The 14,575-nt window shown below is 38.7% G+C and overlaps 1 protein-coding gene across 1 annotated transcript in view; it reads right to left on the bottom strand.

Moving 5' to 3' along the window:
- LOC103183434 (orofacial cleft 1 candidate gene 1 protein homolog) overlaps positions 1 to 14,575 on the bottom strand; it is a 97,213-nt gene that overhangs the window by 34,364 nt on the left and 48,274 nt on the right. Inside the window, exon 3 of the mRNA XM_042346992.1 lies at positions 5,988 to 6,043. The gene's annotated coding sequence lies outside the window, so the exon portion shown is untranslated. The remainder of the gene's footprint in view (positions 1 to 5,987; positions 6,044 to 14,575) is intronic.

The following is a 14,575-nucleotide window of genomic DNA, read 5'->3' as shown; positions in this document are numbered from 1 at the left end:
TACATGATTTTATCAAATGTTTGTGCATGTGAAAAAAAAGGTCAGTTTGCTGCAAACACCTGTTCACAACCCAATGCTGAGGTGCAAAGACAATGTCAAAGTGTCAGTTGCGAGGTGAACTGCCAGTGCCTCCAGTGTCTGTCATAGTTCAAGCCATTGGAGCCACAGTACAAAAGAGTTGGGAATATGACAATTACACCAGCAGGAACTCAGGGTTGGCAGGCACTGAATAATGAGGTGCTAATTGTTCACCTAAATGAGGCAGTTTAATAGATTAGCTTTTCTAAAGGTATGAAAGAACCATTGTGATTTGCTTTTTAAAGTGTGCATTACAAATTGAAAAAATGTACACTTAAATGAGATGTTATACATTTCAGGGAACATATTTCCATAAAATTTATGAGGGAATTCGTCTTTTTCAACTCTATACATCCAAATTAATATACATTTAATTGAAACAGATCGTAATAGGCATAAAAACAGGTCAATTAAATAAAATTAATTGACCATATTGCTTCTGCTTTGTACCATCTTTTAGATATCCCAAAATATTTATCACTTGGAGGAGGTAAATAACCACAGGTAAAACTTCCAAGAAGATGAACCTGCAAAATGTTCTCCCTGATTCATGATAGTAATCATATAAAACCCCAGGATATTAATGGAACATGACATTATACATTATTTAATCGAGATGACTTGTATTGCAGAGCTATTTCCACCAACCCGGGAAACAGTGCTCCATATATTTAATATCTATGCTGTATGCATCCATATAACTCTTAATCTTCTTAGTAATCACATATTTATCCAACTCCTTTTTAAAAAGAGTTAATTGATCTATGAGCATCACCTAATTTTGAAGGAAGTCTATTGCATATTTCCATTATTTTGTTGGGGGGAAAGTCATTTTCTAATCTCTAAATGTTAATTGTGGCTTGTTAATTTCCCATTGTTGCCTTCCAGTCCTCACACATTTTAAATGAAATAACCGCCTTATATTTACATTACCTTGTCTTTCAGTATTTTAATGAACTGGGTCATGTCCCCAATAAAACAAATGTAATGTCAGCATCAAGGAATCCCAGGCTGAAAATCCCAGGGAGCAGATGAAAGCTCCCTCTACTCTGATCAAACTCTAACAGCAAAAATATCATTTTGCACCAATAGAACTTTTCAATTCCCGACAGTAGCCATCCTGAGAGATTAGCAGCTGCATCTTCCAACTGGTGGACACATTACTCAATGGATAGAGTTGTGTGTCTGAGCTGTGAGCAAGATAGTGTCACTGCTCTTATGCATTTCATGATGAGTTGAATTGCTCTTCAAGGAGCTCACAAGGGAGTTCCTGGTATTTACTATCCATCTTGCAAAGGCTCTACAGACTAACTTTACTTTGAGCTCCTTTGAGAACAGAATACCCAAAATGCAGAATAGTCACCAAATTTCTCTTGTATATCAGTGACTTTAGCAATGGGTGGTTAGAATTTTAAAAAAATTTAAAATCCAAATGTTTTCACTTCCAGCAACCCATAACATAAATGATGAACATTTTCCTTGCCATATCAATTTTAATAATTTGTTTTATTTCTTTATGGCATTTGTTTAAATAAGGTTTGTAATAGGCACCAGGATAATTCAATGACCTTCAGCCATGCCACCATGTAGCTCAGTGGTTAGAGCACTCGCTTTGCAAGCGAGAGACCTGAGTACAATTCCAGACAGGGCGAAACCTTGGGCAAGTTTCCTTACTCCACACAGAGCCTAATAATAATCCCTCCAAAACCAAAAACAATAATAAATTGGTCATTTTCAATCCACGACTGTTTGTGGGACATTGCTGTGCGCAATTGGCTGCCGTGTTCGCCCACAAATATACAGTCAATTCACTTTACAGTGTGTTTGGTGAAGCGCTTTGGGACGTCCTCCCGACGTGAAAAGCGCTATATCAAATGTAAGGATTATTATTATTATTATTATACCATACATTCCAGCTTTTCCTATTGTACACTTTTTTAAAAAATTTGGATCCATTGCTATCCACCATTTTATTTTTCCACATATTTAGTTTTCTCCACTTTTATTTCTTTCCTTTCTCATTTTATTCTGGTTTCTTATTCTTCAATTTCACTTGTGCAATATTGCTGGAGCAGATTTGCTGTTGTGTTTGCTTACATATCAATACTTAATATTAGATATACCCATATTATTGATTTCCAGATGATCACCTCCATTCTTTGATTGTGGTGCTAATTTACATTTCATCTGTTTTATGATTCAGAGAAAAGTGGATTATTTCTCCCATTTATCCTGCTTTATACTTAATTCCCCTCTTAATGCAAATGTATCCCCAAATTCAAATCAATTGGCTAATCATCCCATTGTTGATGGGTTGATGCCAGAAGAAGATTTGTTGCTGCTTTTGTCTATATAAAATTACTTATTAATTTTCTTAATTGTTTAATCAATTATATTGTGTAAAGCACTCCAAAACATTATTTTTTTATGTGAAAGGCAATAGAATCCAAGTTATTCTAAATGCAAATGATTATAATTGTTATTGACAATAAAAAAACAGAGAAATATCAGTGAATTGGGATTAGAGCACAACTCCTGTGGTTGAACTAATACCAGTAAAATAAAATTATATACACAGTATTTTTATCTTAACATTTGGGCATGTGAATCAAACATGACTTGAACAGATCAAGGAAAAACAATTATGATTCACAAACTCTTCCCAGATACATTATCAAGAATTGATCAAATACACTGTTTGGATTCTTGTTACCACAAAGAAGAAGACTCAGTAGCCCATTGAACCTTTACTGGTGCCAGCTCTTCAACTGGAGCTGTATACTCTAATCTCAATAACGGGCTCTTTCCTCATACCCTCTTTTATCTCTCTTCAAATAGTTATCCAATCCCTTTTTAAATTCTGTCATGGTCCTTTCTTCCATAATAGACTATTGTGAAGAGTTTAGGTATCATGAATAAACACTATAGCAATGCATTGTGTTTGTGCTATAATGGATCTTAGGGAGAAGGGAGTTCTGTCACCAAATTTACAACACAGAGATCTTGCAACAGGTCAAAAACCTCATTAGCAAACCAATGGATTTAGGACATTAAAAGACAACTCCATGTTTAACTTTGTTCATTCACATCACTCAGTTGCTAAAGAAAGTGTGTACTGCAGCAGATACAGTCTAAATGTTTGCTCTGCTGTTTCCATTGTTATGTTATATATATTATTATTTATTTAATTTCTATAAATATAATATTGTTTTGAAGTACCATGCACTCATCTGTTTATTGCTTTGGTAACTTGTGTTTGAAAGAGAAATTCCTCATATCAAACAGCAACATAGTTTACAAAATAACAATGTAACTTTAGTTTAAAGAGTTAAATTTAACTGTATCACAGCTTTCAAGCGAAATTCACAGTGCTTACACATTGTTTCAAACATGTTTAGAAGACAATGGTTCTCTCTGCCTCAATCCTCATGCCTTACCCCCTCCTTCCCTATCTTCAGATCGCAGCTGAAGAGCTTCCTCTTCAACCGTGTCTATAATCACCTCCCTCTCCCCCTGGCTAGACATCAAGCTGTGCTATTGCTAAGTAAATATTTTTTCATAATAAGAATAATAATCCTTGCATTTGATATAGCGCTTTTCACGTCGGGAGGACGTCCCAAAGCGCTTCACAGAACACACTGTAAAGTGAATTGACTGTATATTTGTGGGTGAACGCAGCAGCCAATTGCGCACAGCAATGTCCCACAAACAGTCGTAGATTGAAAATGACCAATTTATTATTGTTTTTGATGCTGGAGGGATTATTATTAGGCTCTGTGTGGAGTAAGGAAACTTGCCCAAGGTTTCTCCCTGCCTGGAATTGAACTCAGGTCTCTCACTTGCAAAGCGAGTGCTCTAACCACTGAGCTACAGGACTCCAAATAATAATAATAATAGAGTATACCATCCAAAATTGAAACCAAGCTCCCTACAGCATCCTTGAGTCATTTAGACAATGAAGAGCCAAGTTTATTTTAACACATTTAAGATAATAACTGTTTGAAGCCTTCTGACTTTGTGCGTAAATTATTTTAGTTTCTTTTTCAGCAGACATTTTACAGCAATAATCCTTGCAATAGATTTGACATTCACGTCTTCCAGACGTTTCAAAGCGCTTCATATAATATACTGTAAAGTGAATTGACTGTATATTTGTGGGCGAAATGTGGCAGCCAATTATGCACAGCAGTGTCCCACAAATAGTCTTGAACTGAGTGACCCAATTATTATTGTTTTTTTTAGGGATTATTATCCCGGAAAAGCATTCCGCCAATTGACTAACAACCAGGTTCCTACTTACTGTTAGGTAAACAGAGGCATGTGGAGTAAGGAAACCTGCCCAATATTTCGCCCCGCCGGGAATCAAACCCAGGTCTCTCACTTGTGAGGCGAGTGCTCCAACCATGGAGCTACAGGACTCCAGTTTTTTTAGACTTTTAGTCTTTAAAATTTTAGTCTTTCAAGTTAAATTTTCCACTTCTTTCTCTCTCCCCATTCCCTCTTTGAACGTCTCCAATCCAGCTTCCGTGCTGCCACAGCATGGAACCAGCCCTGGTCAAAGTCACTGATGACATTTTGAACATCTGTGATCAGGGCTCCCTCTGCCTCCTTGTCCTTCTCGACCTCTCTGCTGCCTTCGACACTGTCGACCACTCCATCCTCATATACCGCCTCTCCACTTTACTCAAACTTCACGGATCTGCCCTGGCCTGGTTCGATTCCTATCTCTCTCACCGTCTCCACTTCGTTGTCTCTAACGGCTTCTCCTCCAGTCTCCGCACTATCACATCTGTGGTCCCCCAGGGCCCTGTCCTTGGCCCTCTCTTTTTTAATATCTGCATGCTCCGCCTTGGTGACATCATCTGCAGACATGGGGTCAACTTCCACATGTATGCGGATGACACCCAACTCTATCTTTCTGCCTCCACCCTCAACTCCAGGACCGTGTCCTCTCCCGCACCAAACTCCGTGACCCCATCTCCCCCACTCTCGCCTGACTCCACTGGCTCCCTATCCTTCAGAGGATCCAGTTCAAGATCGTTGATCTTGACATACAAAGCCCTCCATGGCCTCGCCCCACCCTACCTCTGCAACCTCCTAATCCCCTACCAACCTGCCCGTTCCCTCCTCTCAGCCGGCTCTGGACTGCTCCACGTCCCTCGACCCACCCGCCCCACCATTGGGGGAGAGCCTTCAGCCACTCTGCCCCCAACCGCTGGAATTCCATCCCCCAGTCACTCCACCTCGCCCCCTCCTTAGCCTCCTTCAAGTCCCGCCTCAAGACCCGCCGCTTTGACCATGCCATCGGCCACCCCCTTCCCCTCCCCTCCCTTCCGCCCAACCCCAGCTCCAGTCTGAAATGCTGTACTCTGTCCAGCACCTTGGGACGTCCTCCCGACGTGAAAGGCGCTATACAAATGTAATCTTGTTGTTAAATTCAATGTGCTGTAAATTAGGAAACAAAACACAAAAAGTTAAGCCTCCACAAACTTCTAAGTGCTGTGTAAACAAGCACATTACAGGCATAAAATATTCAGTGAATTTGGAGTACAGTATTGTTTAATGGAACTATTTAAACCATTGCTTTTGGTCAGTGGGTATCTGTCACAAACAGAAACCCATCACCATGTTTAAGAGTGTCCAAACAAAACACTGAGAGTTCCATATATGTACGGTTAAGATATCAGGGTACATTGTGTTCACTTGCCTGTATTCTCCATTTGTCATTATATGTTAATCTATAGTACATTTCGTCAAATGACCGCCTGTTGCTGTAACAATGCAATTTGACCATGAAGCAGCATTAAATTTATTCCTTTTCACATTGTAACAATAATTCTTTACACTGGTTAAAGAGAGGTGGTCGGCGTGGGGGTAAGTATTATAATAAATAAATAGCCAATACTTACAGGGTCTCTCTCTTGGTTTAAAAAAAAGTTGCAAGAAGAATTCATCACCTCTTTGCCTAGGATATAAAGGAAAATAAAGATGAGGAGGAGCTGTGTGATGGCGAGGAGTGAAGCAATGCTGAGGATATCTTCACCTAACTGTGTCTAGAGAGGTGAGTGTCAGCTCTGGCCACAATTGTTGCTCTGGGCTCCCTGGTAACCATGACGTTGCCTCTGCACCACAGCAAAAGGCTCCTCTTACAGCTCCAGCTTACTCTGCTCTGACAGGGGAGTCAGTACAGAGCAGCACTGGGGAAAGCAAGTCAGTAAAGTGCGACACTGGGAAAAAGGGTGCAAGCCAAGTCCAACAACAACAAATTATATTTATTTAGCGCCTTTTATGTCCCAAGGTGCTGATGCCCAGCACATGGAAAGGAATTCCATTTCCCTTTTTTTCTTCAATTTAAATACCATGTTGTGATCAACAGTCTGAGCAGGAACCTACTCTCAGCACTCTGCCAACACCTCTCTTTAACCGTGTTAGAAGGTGCCTGATTTTCCCTTGTGCCTGTGGTTACATCAACTAAATAAAACAATGTAAATGCATGTAAGTAAACACATTAAATAATAAACTGCAGCACCATGTCACCAGGTCTGGGCACAGATCCACTGCTTTTTCCCCATGACTAGGTATACATCCTCAGTATCTTCCTCTTGTCTGGGCACATCACAATATTTTCTCCATCTGGGCATAGATCTGTTGTATTTTCCCCATGTCTCAGTACATTTCCACAGTATTTTCCCCCTGTCTGGACACATTGCCACATAATTTTACCCATGTCTGGGCACAGTTCCATAGTATTTTCCTCCTGTCTAGACCCATTTAAAAATGGCAGCTAATGAACTTCTTCACTGCTGGTCAAGACTGGTTCACATTGCATTTTTCTAAAAGGAGAAGCAGCTGCATGAAGAGAGGCCGCCAGCCTGCACTGACCTGTTGAAGGGCTAGCTGAAGAATTAATTGAAGAGATAAGTTTTTAGATGGGTTTTGAACACTGGGAGGGAGTCAAAGGGATTTTGGAAGAGAGTTCCAGACAGTGGGGCAAAGAATTTGAAATGTGATGGTAGGGCGGAGCAGGTGAGCTTTCAGCAGGTGTTCAGTGCTGTATATTTAAAAATCAAAGGGATGAATTTTACTGTGTTTTTTTTAAATTGATGGCACAGACTTGTTAATTTTGCTCCAATTCAGGCTATTTTAGGAGCGGGGCTTCTTCTAGTTAGTGTGCTGTACATGACATACTTACAGTTACCACAGGGAGTTCATTTTTTGGATTCATTAATTAGAAAATTCCTCCCCATCCCCAGCTGAACCTGGAACCAGTTAATTATCTGAACCGCTTTGAGATAACCTCCTGACATGAAAGGCACTACAAAATGTAATAATGATAATCCTTGCATTCGATATCACGTTGTTGAGACATCTGAAAGTGTAAAGTGGTGTGACTGTATATTTTATGGGCAAACACAGCAGTCAATATGTGCACATTAATTACTGACAAACAGCTATGGAGTGAGTGACAAATTTTATTTGGGGCTTGTTGCCAGGACACAGTGAAAAACTGCCTTCTACTAATAATTACCTTGGGATCTTTAATGTCCCCTGGACACATTGCACCTCCTACAATACTGAACACTCCAGCACTTCATTAGAGTGTCAACATAGAATATAAAGATTCCAAGTCCTGACATGGATCTTGGACCCATAATTTTCTAACTCAGAGGTGAGAGTGCTACCTACTGAGTCAGGCTAACATGCTAATGTAAATTGTGGTTAGGAAATGATGCACAATTTCAATTTCTTAAAACATCATGGAACCTAAATAAAGTCACTTTCTATCAGTTACTAAATGGAATTCATTCAGAACTCTAGAGCTCTTACCTTCTTTCTGACATTTTAAAAGACGATGGTTTCTCTTAGTTGGAGATATAAATAATAGTGATCCTTGTTTTTTATATAGTGCCTCGTCACATTGAGAATACCTCAAAGCGCTTATGGTAAAGTGTAGTGACTGTATATTTGTAGGTGGACATGACCACAAATTTGTGCACAGCAATGTCCCACAAACAGACTAAAAGTGAATTATGTTTTTTATAAATCTGAGGCATTGTTCACCAGGAACCCAGAGAAATCGTCTCTTTACGATTAGTATCATAGGATCTTCAATATCCACCTGAACAGGCAGAATAATCGTGATTTAACGTCTTGTCTGAAGGATGCACCTCCAACAATGCAGCACATCTCAGCACTACATGGGAGTGTTAATCTGGACTATGAGCATAAAATCCTGATGCGGGCTTTGAATTGACCAACTTTATTTGCAATAGGACGTTTGTGAAAAATGGCCAATCAACGTCAGGGTTAATTGAAGAAATGTCAAATACATTAATCAGTTACAGTAGCAGTGTTCTGTTAAAAATAGCTTTCAGATCTCCAACCACAGCATAAAAAGCCATGCAATGTGTGATTAAAAGTTAGTTTATAATATATATCACACAATGAATTCCCTTCTAATCATCTAAAAGATTTGAGATAATATTTTTTGTGATTTGCCTGACTTCATTCCTTTGAAGTAATAATTTCATAATAGGGTAGAGTGTTCTGTCCCTCTGATGACATTAATTCTAATTGTTAGTACCATGATCACACAACTAATGAACTCATAAGCTTTCTGTAGGTCTCCACAGGAACATTATAAAAAAACTTGTTTTAAAGTGTACATAATTTGACATTAAAAACGTAAAACTAAATTACATTTTTAACACTACATTGACATTATTTATAAGCAGAATCATAGAATCGTAGACATTTACAGCATGAAAGGAAGCCATTTGGCCCATCGTGTCTGAATCGGTTCTCAGTGTACATTCAATCCCATTGCCCCACACCAACCCCATATCCTTTCAAGCCTTTATCTATCACCTATCTGCTGACTTCTCTCTTGAAACCCACTGTAGACTCTGCTTCCTCCCTCTTATTTGGCAGGACATTCAACATCTCAACAACTGTATGGGAAAAAATCCTCCAAAGAGTTCCTTTCACTCTTCTTGCAACTATTCTACATAGAAGGGAGAGTAAGGCGAAAAATTGCACATACATACCAAATGGAAGAGAATTGAATTCAGTCTGTATCAACAACAACAAATTATATTTGTATAGCGCCTTTCAAGTCAGAAGAATGTCCCAAGGCGCTTGACAGTCAGGGATTTGGACGTGTTGGATGCAGTGCACAGAGCAAAATAAGTCTTTCATGACTATCACTGACAAGGGAAAGATGTTTTGATATGTTTGGTGTTCATATAAATTGAATTGATATAAACTGAAGTTATCATATTCCGTCATGATATGAAATGTGTTACCAATGAAAAGCCTTCTGTCATCTAACTGCAGCTGTAAATCTTCCATGTTAAAGCTATTAAATAATGAGGTGGCAGTCTCAGCATGCTGTTTGGAATTGAAAAAGGGGGTTTCATTGTATTTTGGGACCAGTACAAAAATCCTTAATAACTTTTAATTATTTGACTTTGAATAGACTTATGGACCTAAATATTCATAGTAGAAGCAAGACATTCCATTTTGTTATGTTACCGATCTTAACAGGTTCCTTCACTCAATGAAGATCATAATCTTTGAACCTGAAACGTCCTGTAAACATCAGCCCACAAGTTCCAGTGCCCATTGGTCTTTGAGGTAAAAATGGTTCTAGTCTCCCACTGTAGAGAGTTGCTCTGGGATCATTTAGTGGTGAGTTTCAGAGTGGAATCAGACAAAAATTGGAAATTTGTAGGAAGATGAAAAGAGGTCAAGATATTTTTGAAAAATTCAGAACAGAGAAGGGGAACAGAAGGTTCAGATTAAATAATTTTACAGACTTCAATGGAGCACTAGCCTACAGTAGAGACAGCTTGAGTCAGCAATGTCAAGAGAAAACTAGATAGCTATTTGACACCGAAATTGATCGAGAAATATAGAGAAATGTAGTATTATTAATTTTTGTTTCGTTTTTCACTTTATTGGTACTGGTCTTTCCTAATCCTGTAATTCCTATGTTCCCACATGAGAGTCTCGAGAGTTTATTTCATAAAGGCAACAGTAATTGCAACTTAATAGTAATACTTAAATTTTATATAGTTACACTGTGAAGCCAATTTGCATACAGCAAGTAACTTGCACTTATGTAGCACCTTTCATGCCTCAAAGTCTCAATGTCTCAAAGTGCTTAACATTTTAGTTAGAAGATAGGAGCACTAACTCTACTGACAAAGACTGCATGATTATACTTATTTTTTTGATATGGCAGATCCATTATAAATAGAAACATAGAAAAAGGAGTAGGCCATTCAGCCCATCGAACTTGTTCCGCCATTCTATAAGATCAAGGCTAATTTGTACCTCAAGTTCAATTACCTGCCCTTGTCCCGTTTCCCTTAATACCCTGCCCTAACAAATACCTATCCACTTCAGTCTTGAAGATGTAAATAGATCCAGCATCCACAGCTTTTGTGGGAAGAGAGTTCTTAACTGCCTCCTAAGTAGGCAGTTAAAAATATAAGAATACAGTTGTTTAATGACTGCAATGTTTTTTACCCATAGGTACGTACTGCAAATCTTACCTTTGAGGAAATTAAACTGTTCTTTGTACCTTTCGTTTATTAAATGATTTAAGTTTTAGCAACAAGCGCTATATTCCAGTAAAGTGTGGCTTACACCTGTGTGTGCTCAATGCCGTTTGGCATCTGTTGTTCACCCCTATATTCTGGCAGGAACCCAAGAGCAAGAAATAACGCAAGCTGCTAAATTGCAATTAGTGAAATTAATTTCTGCTGAGAAAATGTTAAATAACTTGAAAACTGATGGTATGATAAACACTTTTTATTCAAATGTTTAGTTGCTACAAATGGTGCTATTTTATCTCTGCAGGAGCTGAGAGGCATCGAAGTATAAAAATGTGTCACAGACAAAGTTAACTTTGTTATTTTGCGTTGTTAAGTCAACCTACTTGTGGGTTACAGATTGCATCCCATGGCTTCTTATTAAATCTCTTTTTATACCAACAAACACATGCAAAAGAATAATGATAATGTATCAGTAATGCGTTTTTTTGTGTGTACTACTGTGCCTTTGAACAAATTTTAGCACAATAAATGAATTTTCACTCAAAATATGAGCACTGTACAATACTGGTTTCATAGCCACATTGAAAAACACAATTTGATAAAGGAAAGTAGCTTTATTTTAAAATAGGAAATTTTTTTATTATTGGTCAGCTGGATATCTGGCACCGACCATGCTTAAGAACGCCTGAAAGCTACACATGTATGGTTTCTATTGTGTCTCGAATAGGTTCCGTACTATTTCCCCAGAGGGGTGCACTCTGCTTTCCTATTCCCAGAGGTTCAGTGCAAGATCCCAGCGTGAGGTGCTACTGGTATTTAACCAGCTAAAACCACACAATCTTATATTGAAAACACTGCCAAGCTTCATGCTGCTTATCCAACTAGGACAGCCCAACCCATTAGGGCTTTGGCTTAAAAGCACTGAAGTATTCCGGGGTAGCAAGCACAAAGTGAGGAAAATCCCAGATGCCAGTGACTGGTCTGCTCCTCCAAGTATTGATAATGAGCAAAGCTGGCTAGTCCATCATTAACAGTACATTGGAATTCCTTGGAACCGTCTGGCTCAAGTATTCAGATGACCAAGATTATCACAGAAAGTCAAATCCATTCTAATTGGCAGGCCTTGGACCTAACAGCTCCTCAAAAGATCCTGTTTATCTCTCCTCCACTCCCGGGGGTTGATAGTCATTGCTTGTTCATTGAACATTGACAGGGGCTGGGAATCTCGTGAACTGGACTCACCACATTAAACTTGAGGCCTTTCAGTGAGATATGGTAGTGAGAGCTCCTTAAGGCCAAATTGCTCTGCACCACTCAAGAGAGAATCCTGAAGGTATCAATTGGAGGATACAAGGGGCACCTGTCCCAATTGTTGATTCTTATCAGTATCTGAGGATTATGATGGATTGATGTTTTGAATGGACCTTGGTTTTGGGACCATGCTGAGAAGGACTGATGAGCATTCTGGTCATTCTCATCTCTGTTAAATGATAGCAATGTCCCAATACAGGTTAAGGTTGTGGTGTATCAAATATGTGTCCAAACAGTTTCCCAATATGATTTGAAACTCCTTCAGCCAATTTGTGAAATCCAGGACCAAGCACTGAGGTGGATCAGCAGTAAAAATGGGGCAAATGCTGCAGGGAGGGATCCTGCCTATACTGACCTGTTGCTGAGGACCTTGGAGGCAGAGTTAGCTTCACAGCAGGCACATCTCTTTGCCAGTGCCCCTCACACAAGGACATGGATTAAACTGTCGGTTATGAGTAAATTTGTGCCGTTGGACCTCTATACACCAAGATAGTTAGCATGTCACAAGTTATGCTGTGTAGGTCCTTCCACTATGCTGAAGGCAGATGTTCACCAGATGAAGAAACTGAACCTTGCAACACACCCTCATACAGAGTATTCAGGACTTGGTATCCACCTTATAATAATAAATAATAATAATCCTTGCATTTGATATAGCGCTTTTCACGTCGGGAGGACGTCCCAAAGCACTTCACAGAACACAGTGTAAAGTGAATTGACTGCATATTTGTGGGCAAACGTGGCGCGCACAGCAATGTCCGACAAACAGTCGTAGATTGAAAATGACCAATTTATTATTGTTTTTGGTTTTGGAGGGATTATTGTTAGGCGTGTGGAGTAAGGCAACTTGCCCAAGGTTTCGCCCTGCCTGGAATTGAACTCAGGTTGATTGATATGCAGAGAGTTAAGCAAGCTCATGCTGAAGATTCACACATCCAACTGATGGAAGCACTGCTCAATGGATAGGGATTTGCAGCAGGAGGACAGGAGCAAATACTTTCACATGTTTTCTACTGAGTTGTGCTACTCACCATGTAGCTGGTATGTGTTATCTTCCTAGCAAGGGCAAGGACACAAACCTGCATTTGTCAGTTGTCAAAATAGGAAAGAGCGATGTGATAAATGGACAATGATGACTGAATTGGACAACAATTGAATTTATAAAAAGCCCCAAGTTACTGTACTTGTGCAGTAATAGTTGGATGTATATGTTGCTGACCAAATATAATCTTATATTGGACATGTGGTTATATAAGTAGGATAATAATTGTATATTCTGTCTCTCAAGCTGTCATTTCTATCTCACAGATAGAGTGAATGAGGATTTAATTTAAAGTCACCATCATTATTAACAACAAATTGAGAGTAACACATTCCAGAATATAGTAAATCACTCCACACCTCTAGAATATACACAGCTTAGCTTGTTTTTTTAAAAAATATGGAAAACATTAACTTTGAAAATCTGTGTTATTGTGATGGTAGAATTATAAAATAAATTGATTATTGCCAGTAATTACATTTTGCAGGAAACGAGCGTCCCATGTACTGAAAGGAAATTGATTGAATCCTGGGATTTTCCTTCACTGACAACGCAGTTATGCTGCACAGTTTTGTGGAGCTTGTGATTCTATGTCAAATCAACACAAAAATGTACAGTGTAACTTCAGTTTATGGTGAGACGAAGACAACTCAGGTCAGAGAAGTGGTATGGATCAGATGAGCGGTTTATTTTGTATCGGCTGTAATACTACTCCTGCCTAACTGCTGTCAACTTTAATGCTTAAAATATTAAACATATTATGCTATATTGGCATACATGTAGCTTCATGACTGTTATATGATTTAGGATTGTGAAAAACAACTTTAGACCAGATGCAAGGAAGCATTTCTTTACACAAAGTAACCAATAGTTGAAATGGATAGATGGTAATAGAGTGAAGCTCGCAAACGTAAATGTCATATCAGTCGGGACTATAACATTTAATATGCCTTACGCATAGTATGAGTTACAGACAAACTTGCATAAGTCATATAATATACAATTTAATTAATAATCTACACTGCACATACGTACGTCTATGCAGCTGGTAAATGTGTATATAAAGATGAGTCAAGCTTTCGTTTCCTGTGATTCAATGCAGCCGTTCAGTGTGGTGATGGTAATTACAGTTAGGAGATGATTTGAATAAGCTTTAGGATTATTTGGGATCAAGAAACCCTTAGCTGTTTATCTGATTTATAAAATCCGATTAGTGCAAAGAAATCTAATTTGTTAGGTAGGAAACTAAATGGGACTTGGGTGCATATACCACTTAGGTGATTGTACGATTTATAAAGATAAGCGAGTTTTAATGTAATAATGAACCAAGCATTTGATATACCACCTTTCACATCAGGAGAATGTCACAAAGTGCTTCACAGGATATTACAAATGAATTACTAGGCAGGGCATTGGAGGGTAGGCTGTTGAACTCATTTAAGAAATACGATAGTTCCTGTGGAGATGCTGGTAATAATCCTTGCATTTTGATGTTGCACCTTATCACGTCTTCTAGACATCTCAAAACGCTTCATAGAATATACTGTAAGGTGAATTCACTGTATATTTGTGGGCAAAACAT

The sequence above is a fragment of the Callorhinchus milii genome, unplaced genomic scaffold (genome assembly GCF_018977255.1).
Source record: "Callorhinchus milii isolate IMCB2004 unplaced genomic scaffold, IMCB_Cmil_1.0 Scaffold2, whole genome shotgun sequence".
Taxonomy (NCBI): Eukaryota; Metazoa; Chordata; class Chondrichthyes; order Chimaeriformes; family Callorhinchidae; genus Callorhinchus; species Callorhinchus milii.
This window is presented reverse-complemented; position numbering and strand designations above follow the sequence as displayed.